We start from the raw sequence: 7,343 nt of genomic DNA on the forward strand, positions 1-7,343 counted from the left end.
GACACAACCACATAATCCATCAAAGCACTATCAACAACCCTTCCACCCTCCTGTCTCACCCATGTATACTTATAAATATCTTTCTTCTCAAACATTGTATTTCCAATCACCATCTCTCGCTCAGCGCACATCCCAATCATTCGTTCCCCATTTTCATTTCTTCCAGGCACACCATGCATACCAACTACACCTTCAAATGCTACATTTCCCACTCTAGCATTCAGATCTCCCATCATTACCACGTTCACATTCGCGCCAAAGCCCTGCAGACACTCATCAACATCATTCCAGAAAGACTCCCTCTCTTCCTCATCCCTTTCACTACCAGGCCTATATGCACTCACACCCACAACTCACGTTTAGATTTCGCTTTCACCCACATCAGTCTATAATGTGGGGGTGGAAAAATATGTCCCAAGAGTAAGGGGGAAAGAAAACAGGAAGAAAGGAATGGTTTAATAGAATTTACATTCTCCCTGCGTGTCAAGTGGGGTTGGTGGAGGATTAGTGCCCCTCCCTGTAAACAATTAACTCTGAGCCCTTGGCCACCCCGTTTGGGATACGTGGCATCTGGCAATGAATGAATGAAAACAAAAAGAGAGAGACACAGTGTGGAACAACTGGAGAAAGAGAGGTAAGAACAGAACAAAGGAAGAATATAAAAGAACTAGAAATGAGTATACAGTAATCCCGCATATTTCGCGGTAGTTATGTTCTTGCAACCCCCGCGAAAAGTCAATTCCGCGAATACTCTATTAACAATTGAATCTTACACTTGTGTCCACCATGCTGCCCATCACACAGTCCATGTCCATACTGATTGCGAGACAATTCGCCGTCAGACAATTCCCCGTCAAAACATGGACGATTCCTCTTCAGAACAATTCGCACCCTGGACGATTCCCCGCCATTCTATAAATATACTAATCAGTACTTTCATCAATATACTTATTATTAATTAATCAATACTTTGATAACTATATTTCAGGGGGATCCAGCAAAGTCTATGTTCAGTAGCGTAGGTTCTGGATATTATTTATTAGTTGCACCTTTAGTCAATAATTAACTTGTTTCTTCCTTGCTGTAGTCGCCTTTGAATTATATTATAGCGTCACCCATAGCTATCTTCATTAACCCCTACACCGCGGGCTTGTTTACCAATGACTTGCGTGTGCCGCGGGGTTATTTGGGCTCCGACAGACTCTCAAAAAATATTTGCCAAAAATCAGTTATTAGTCCTAGAATAATAAAATTACATATGCTTATGGCACATACCTTCAGCTTTCTCCTGGAATGATTGTTGAGCCTTCGTCAGTTACCGTAGGACTTGTGGAGACCTCTGAAGTAGGGTAACGAAGTCTCCACTTTACACTTCCCGACAACCCGTAATATGATTACCACAGCCAGATACAAACACTATAAACACTATTCTACAATTTTCAAGTAGTTTGGGATCCATACTAAAAAAAAAAAAACTGTGAAAGCAATGGAAATTACGAGCGCGTCTGATCGTCGCACTGGCACTAGTTCGCTCATGGTAGTCTGTCATTTATTATTCATAAAACCCCTCACACTTTATATTTCTATTACTATATAACACTTTTATATATCTACAGTCTTTATCCATAAGTTTCCTTCAGTAGTATTAGTTTATTGTCACTGTAGGGATTCAATTTCTTTCAGTAAAATACGTAGCATTCACTTTCTCGTCCTGTATACTGGCATTGAGAGTGAATGTCACTTTCATCTTCACTCTCATAACTCATAGCATTCAGACATGCTAGAGTGAAACTTTCACTTTCATTACTCCTAGGGTATATACTCGTATTCTTATAATACTACTCATTTACATTTCTATTTACGTTCTCTATTTTATTTACGTTATTTACATTTCTATTTTATTTACACTGTGTTGTGCACTGTCACTTGAAATAACTTATAAAACTATTTTCCATTGTTCACGTATATTTACATTCATTACTTTCACTTGCTGTTTACACATTATTTACACATTATTTACAATTCCACTTGCACTGTTTTACTCAATAGAAAGATCGTAGTCACTCTTTTATCAATTGTCAGCCCTTTACCTCTTTCCACACGAGGTTTAGTAGGGGTAAAGGTCACAGAGCCATTTGCATGGGGGTGAAAAAAGGCCTTGAAGTCAGCAAGATGAAACATACGTCCTCTCACTTCGGAAGATGAGAGTACACTGATAACGCAGGGGCCAGGCCAGCCAGCCTAGAGGCCTGCTTTAGGGGTTATTCAGAGTTACCAATATTACTTCTTGAAACAGCTAAGTCTAGCACTGATATGATTGGCAGGAAATCTAGACAATACATAATAAATTTGGTAGTTCCAGGTGAATGTAAATATCATTTAGGCTTCTCCCTTCCCTCCTTACATGTATATTTATTACGAAAATAGATTAGAGGCCTACTTAGGAGATATATAATCAGAGCTACCAATGTTAAATCTTGAAACAGCTTTGTGTAGCACTGATATGATTGGCAGGAAATCTAGACAATACATTATAAATTAGGTAGTTCCAGTTGAATGTAAATATCACTTAGGCTTCTCCCTTCTCTCCTTACATGTATATTTATTACGAAAATAGATTATACGGCATATTTCAAGGGGAAAAAAACAGCGAAAATTAGCGAACGAGTGCACGTGAGGTGTTGTCAGGTGATAATTAGCCAATTCCAGGTGTATGGCACTCTCACTTACCTGATTTCTTTCTTGTATATATTATTTGGTATAAGAATACGACATAGGGCTTATTTCAATGGATGAAATCAGTGAAAAATTCCAGGGAAGATTTACTTAGCGTAGCATGGCCGGGCAGGCGAGAGGATAGGGTAATGGAGGGGGGGTAGGGAGGGGAGTCAAGAACGGGGAGAAATGGCTAAATTGTCAACAATGGATGGGAGTACAGATGAGATTAGGAGTGCTGACTAGTGTTGGACATTGTCAGTACTGATAGATGATACAAGCCCCCACTTGAAAGCCCGGATGAATTCAAAATAACACAGAATCACAAAAGCGACGCCCCGCGGTATGATCCCTTGCTCCCAAGTGTCACGAAAGTGACGCCCCGCGGTTAAGGGGTTAATGAAGGCGAATTGTTTTGTGTTTGTTGTGACTGCGAATTGTCCCGAAACCTCCTTACTCATCCCGAAATACCTTCTTACAAGATTGAAAGCACATACTCCATTATGAAGGAAAAACGTAAACACCGTACTGTAATACACAATTATCTACACATTTATTCACAAAACAGTACAAAATAAAGATGCATTAACTGGTGATAGCAAACACTCGCACGGTCGTTTCTTAGCTTGTCCAGTAACACAATTTTCTCTGCTAAGGTCATAACTTTTCTTGATCGTTTTGTCACTTTGGAGTTTTTACTAATTGTATTATTAGCCTTTGGTGAGGCTGGCTTACGTCCTGGGGCCATGTGGAAAGCAAGTGGGAGGCAAGAGGCTCATATCATAGTGTGGTTACAAGCACACCAGCCACTAAAGGCAGTCAGGCGTGGACTGATGAATGCGGGGCAGAGAGCAGTGTTGCCATATCCAAACAACGAAATTATGCTAGGGCAATGAAAAAATTATGCTAGATTGAGCAAATTTGTTCCAAGTAAAAAGTGAATTATGCTAACTTGAAGCCAAATGATAAAATTCTATACATATTCATGCTACATATTAATTATGTACTGTTTACTATGAAAATATTAAAATGAACCTACATACAGTAAGAGGGTAAATATCGGTTTTCTGCCCATACTGCTTTTTCCCACGAAACTTACGTTTTTCTGATGGATTTTGATGTGATTCATTCGATTTTGAGCATCATTTCCGTCGGAAATAACCAGATTTTGAGATATGACCCCCCCCCAATCCCCCTGAAATAATGAGGGATCTTTGGGGAATCGGGGGTTATAGGGAGGGGGGGAAACACAGAAAATGGTCATTTCCGGCTGAAATGAAGCTGAAAATCGAATGAATCATACCAAAATCCATCGGAAAAACCTAGGTTTCATGGGTAAAGTACAAAGCTCAAACTTATCCTAACCTAACCGAACCAAACCGAACCTAACCTAAAACCTAACCTAACCTAACCTAACCTAATCCAACCCAACCAAGCCCAGACTGAAAGTAACCAACTATTCAAACATCTTCTTACCTTATTCGTCTCTCTCTCTCTCTCTCTCTCTCTCTCTCTGATTTGTAGCTTTTATAAAATTATTCCAAAAATATTCTATTCCATTCTAAATTATGCTAGAATGATTCTAAAACTTCTAATATGCTAAAAAATAATCCAGACTCGAAAATTTGATCAAAATTATGCTAGAAGAATAAAATTATGCTAGATATGGTAACACTGGCAGAGGGGCCACGGGAAAGGGACAGAGGGTGGCGTGAGTTTGCCGCGCTACTATTGGAAGCTGCGGGAATTTCAAATTTTTTGTTTTCTGTATATTCAAGGATATATTTGTTGAACTTATTAATGCTAAGAAAATCCGCGAGAGGGCAAAACCGTAGACAAAAAATCCGCAAAAAATGCGGGATTACTGTACAACAATACGTAGAAAGGAAGAAAGGAACTTTGAAAAAGGTATAATAGACAATTTAAGGATGAACCCAAACTGTTTTATAGATTTGTCAATGGCAAATTGAAACAAAAAGAAGGAATCACTAAACAGATAGTAGAAGGAGAGGTCTATAAAGACACAGCAATGGAAGCTGAAATATTGAACAAATGTTTCCTATCGGTTTTCACTAATGAAAGGTAGTTTGGGGAGGGGGAGGGAGTGACTAGAAATGTAGTGATAAATGATATAAAAGTGGAGGTACAGGAGGTGTATAAATTAATGGAAACTCAAGATGTAAGGAAAGCCCCAGGACTGGATGGCATCTCTAATTGGGTACTGAAGGAATGCAGAGAACAATTGGCGGATAAGATTCACAGTTTAATTGTGTGTTCTCTGGAATAGGGGAGAGTGCCTCAAGAATGGAAGAGGACAAATGTGGTATCAATAAATAAGGGAGGAAACGAGGAAGAACCCCTGAATTATAGATCAGTGTCCCTAACCAACCTGGTCGCAAAATTGTGAGAGAGAATCCTAAAAGATAGATATATAAAATATCTGGAAGAGATGAATATTTTGGCTGAAGGTCAGTGTGGATTCAGAAGTGGAAGGTCATGTGTTTCCAACTTGTTGATCTTTTACTCAAGAGTGATTGACGTGGTGGATTGTGTGTATTTAGATTTGGAGAAGGCCTTCGACATGGTACCCCATAAGAGACTAATGTGGAAACTAAGAGTATATAGGAGGCTTGAAGGGAAACCTCTTGGAATGGATGAGAGAAATTTTGAGAGACAGACAAATGAGGACAGTAATAAAGGACAGATGTCTGGATGGAGCGAAGTAACAAGTGGAGTCCCACAGGGCTCAGTGCTGGCGCGAATAATGTTTCTGATATACGTAAATGATATGGTAATTGGAGTGGACAGTTATGCAAGTCTGTTTGCTGATGATGCAAAGGTCTTGAGGAAGGTAGAGATTGAGGAGGACTGTAAAATGCTGCAGGAGGATCTGGATAGGATACATGATTGGAGCCGAATGTGGGAAATGAAATTCAGTGCAAAGAAATGTAAAATACTGGAAATGGGTAAAAGTACCACAAGGCCATCACTGAATTATTTGATGGGTAATGAACCAATCACAAAAGCGTGAGAAGAGAAAGATTTGGGAGAGCTGGCCGAGGATAGTTTGTCACCTGAAAAACATATTAACAAGACAGTTAAAGAGATGTATAAACTCTTGACTAATAAAAGAGTAGTATTTCATTACATGGATGAGGAGATGATGAAAAATTGATAGTGGCCATGATCCACCCCGGGTTAGAATATGCAGCAGTATTGTGGTTCCCACACAAAAAGAAAGATATAAACAAAATTGAGAGAATACAAAGACCAGCAACCAAGATGGTCCCCAGTTTGGCAGATCTGTTGTACAGAGAGAGGCTGGAATAGCTAGATTTTCCTTAGAGGAAAGGAGAGAAAGGGGCAACATGATTGCAGTGTTCAGGACCATGATGGGAGTAGATAAAGCTGACAGAGAAGATCTGTTTGTATGGGATAAGAGATTAACAAGAGGACACAGAATGGAACTGGAGAAGCCAAGCTGCTTGAAGGATATCAAGAAATATAGTTTTCCATATACTGTAGATGCATAGAGCTGTGGAATAGCCTGGACAAAGAGATCATCCGGTCTAAAATCTTGAATGAGTTTAAAGCAAAATTTGACCCCCTGGGGGTAGGGTTTTTTTTCAAGAATACTCCCCCAGTATCCCTGCTTGTTGTAAAAGGCGACTAAAAGTGTTGGCGGAGGGTTAGTGCCCCTCCCTGGAAAACAACTAACTAAAAAAACAAACAAGAAGCCTCGGACAAGGACTGACCTAATGATGGCGACCCAGGACCGGACAAGGACTGACCTAATGATGGCGACCCAGGACCGGACAAAGGACTTGGTAATGGTTACATGGAATGTAAGAGGAGCGAATGATGAGGTGAAAGAGAGAGAGATTGTCCAGGTGCTTGAGGGTGCGAAAGTGGATGTATGTGGAATAACTGAAACAAAATGGAGAGGAGAAAGTGTGAGAGAATGGGAGTATGGATGGGGTATATGTGGTGGAGTAGGTGAGAATGAGAGGGCAAAGGAAGGAGATGTATAGTTGTGAGTAAAAGATGGAAGAAGAGCATAAAGACAGTATGGGTCAGTTGGTTCAAGGATTGTGTGGGTAAAGTTAAAAGTTGGAATACAAATGTGGGCGATTGTGTGTGTGTATGCGCCAACGCAAGATCATGCTAGCAGAGTGATTGAAGAGTTCTGGACAAATGTGGAAGTGTGCATGGAAAAGTTTGGAAGGAATGAGTGTTTTTGATTGGTGATATGAATGGTAAAGTAGGGAATGTGAAGGTGGATGGAATAGTTGGTGAGTGGGGTGTGCCTGCTGAGATAGATGAGAATGGCAGTGTGTTAGTGGACATTTGTGCTGGGAGGGGGTTGGTGATAGCCAATACCCTCTTCAGGCATAAAATGATTCACAGGTATACATGGCGAGTGATGAGAAGGGTGGGTGGTGAGCTGAATGAAAGGAAGGCAATGATTGATTATGTGTGTGTGGATGAAAGGATGCGAAGATGTGTAATGGATGCAAGAGCTTATAGAGGTTGGGGGAGTGGACTTTCTGACCACTACTTGGTGGTGGCCAGAATTAGGATCCAAGTAAGATGGAGGAATAGAAGAAGGGAAAGACGAGAGGAAGGAG

The sequence above is a fragment of the Coenobita brevimanus genome, chromosome 86, assembly GCF_032717465.1.
Source record: "Coenobita brevimanus isolate Jiangsu-jjx chromosome 86, ASM3271746v2, whole genome shotgun sequence".
NCBI classification, from domain to species: domain Eukaryota; kingdom Metazoa; phylum Arthropoda; class Malacostraca; order Decapoda; family Coenobitidae; genus Coenobita; species Coenobita brevimanus.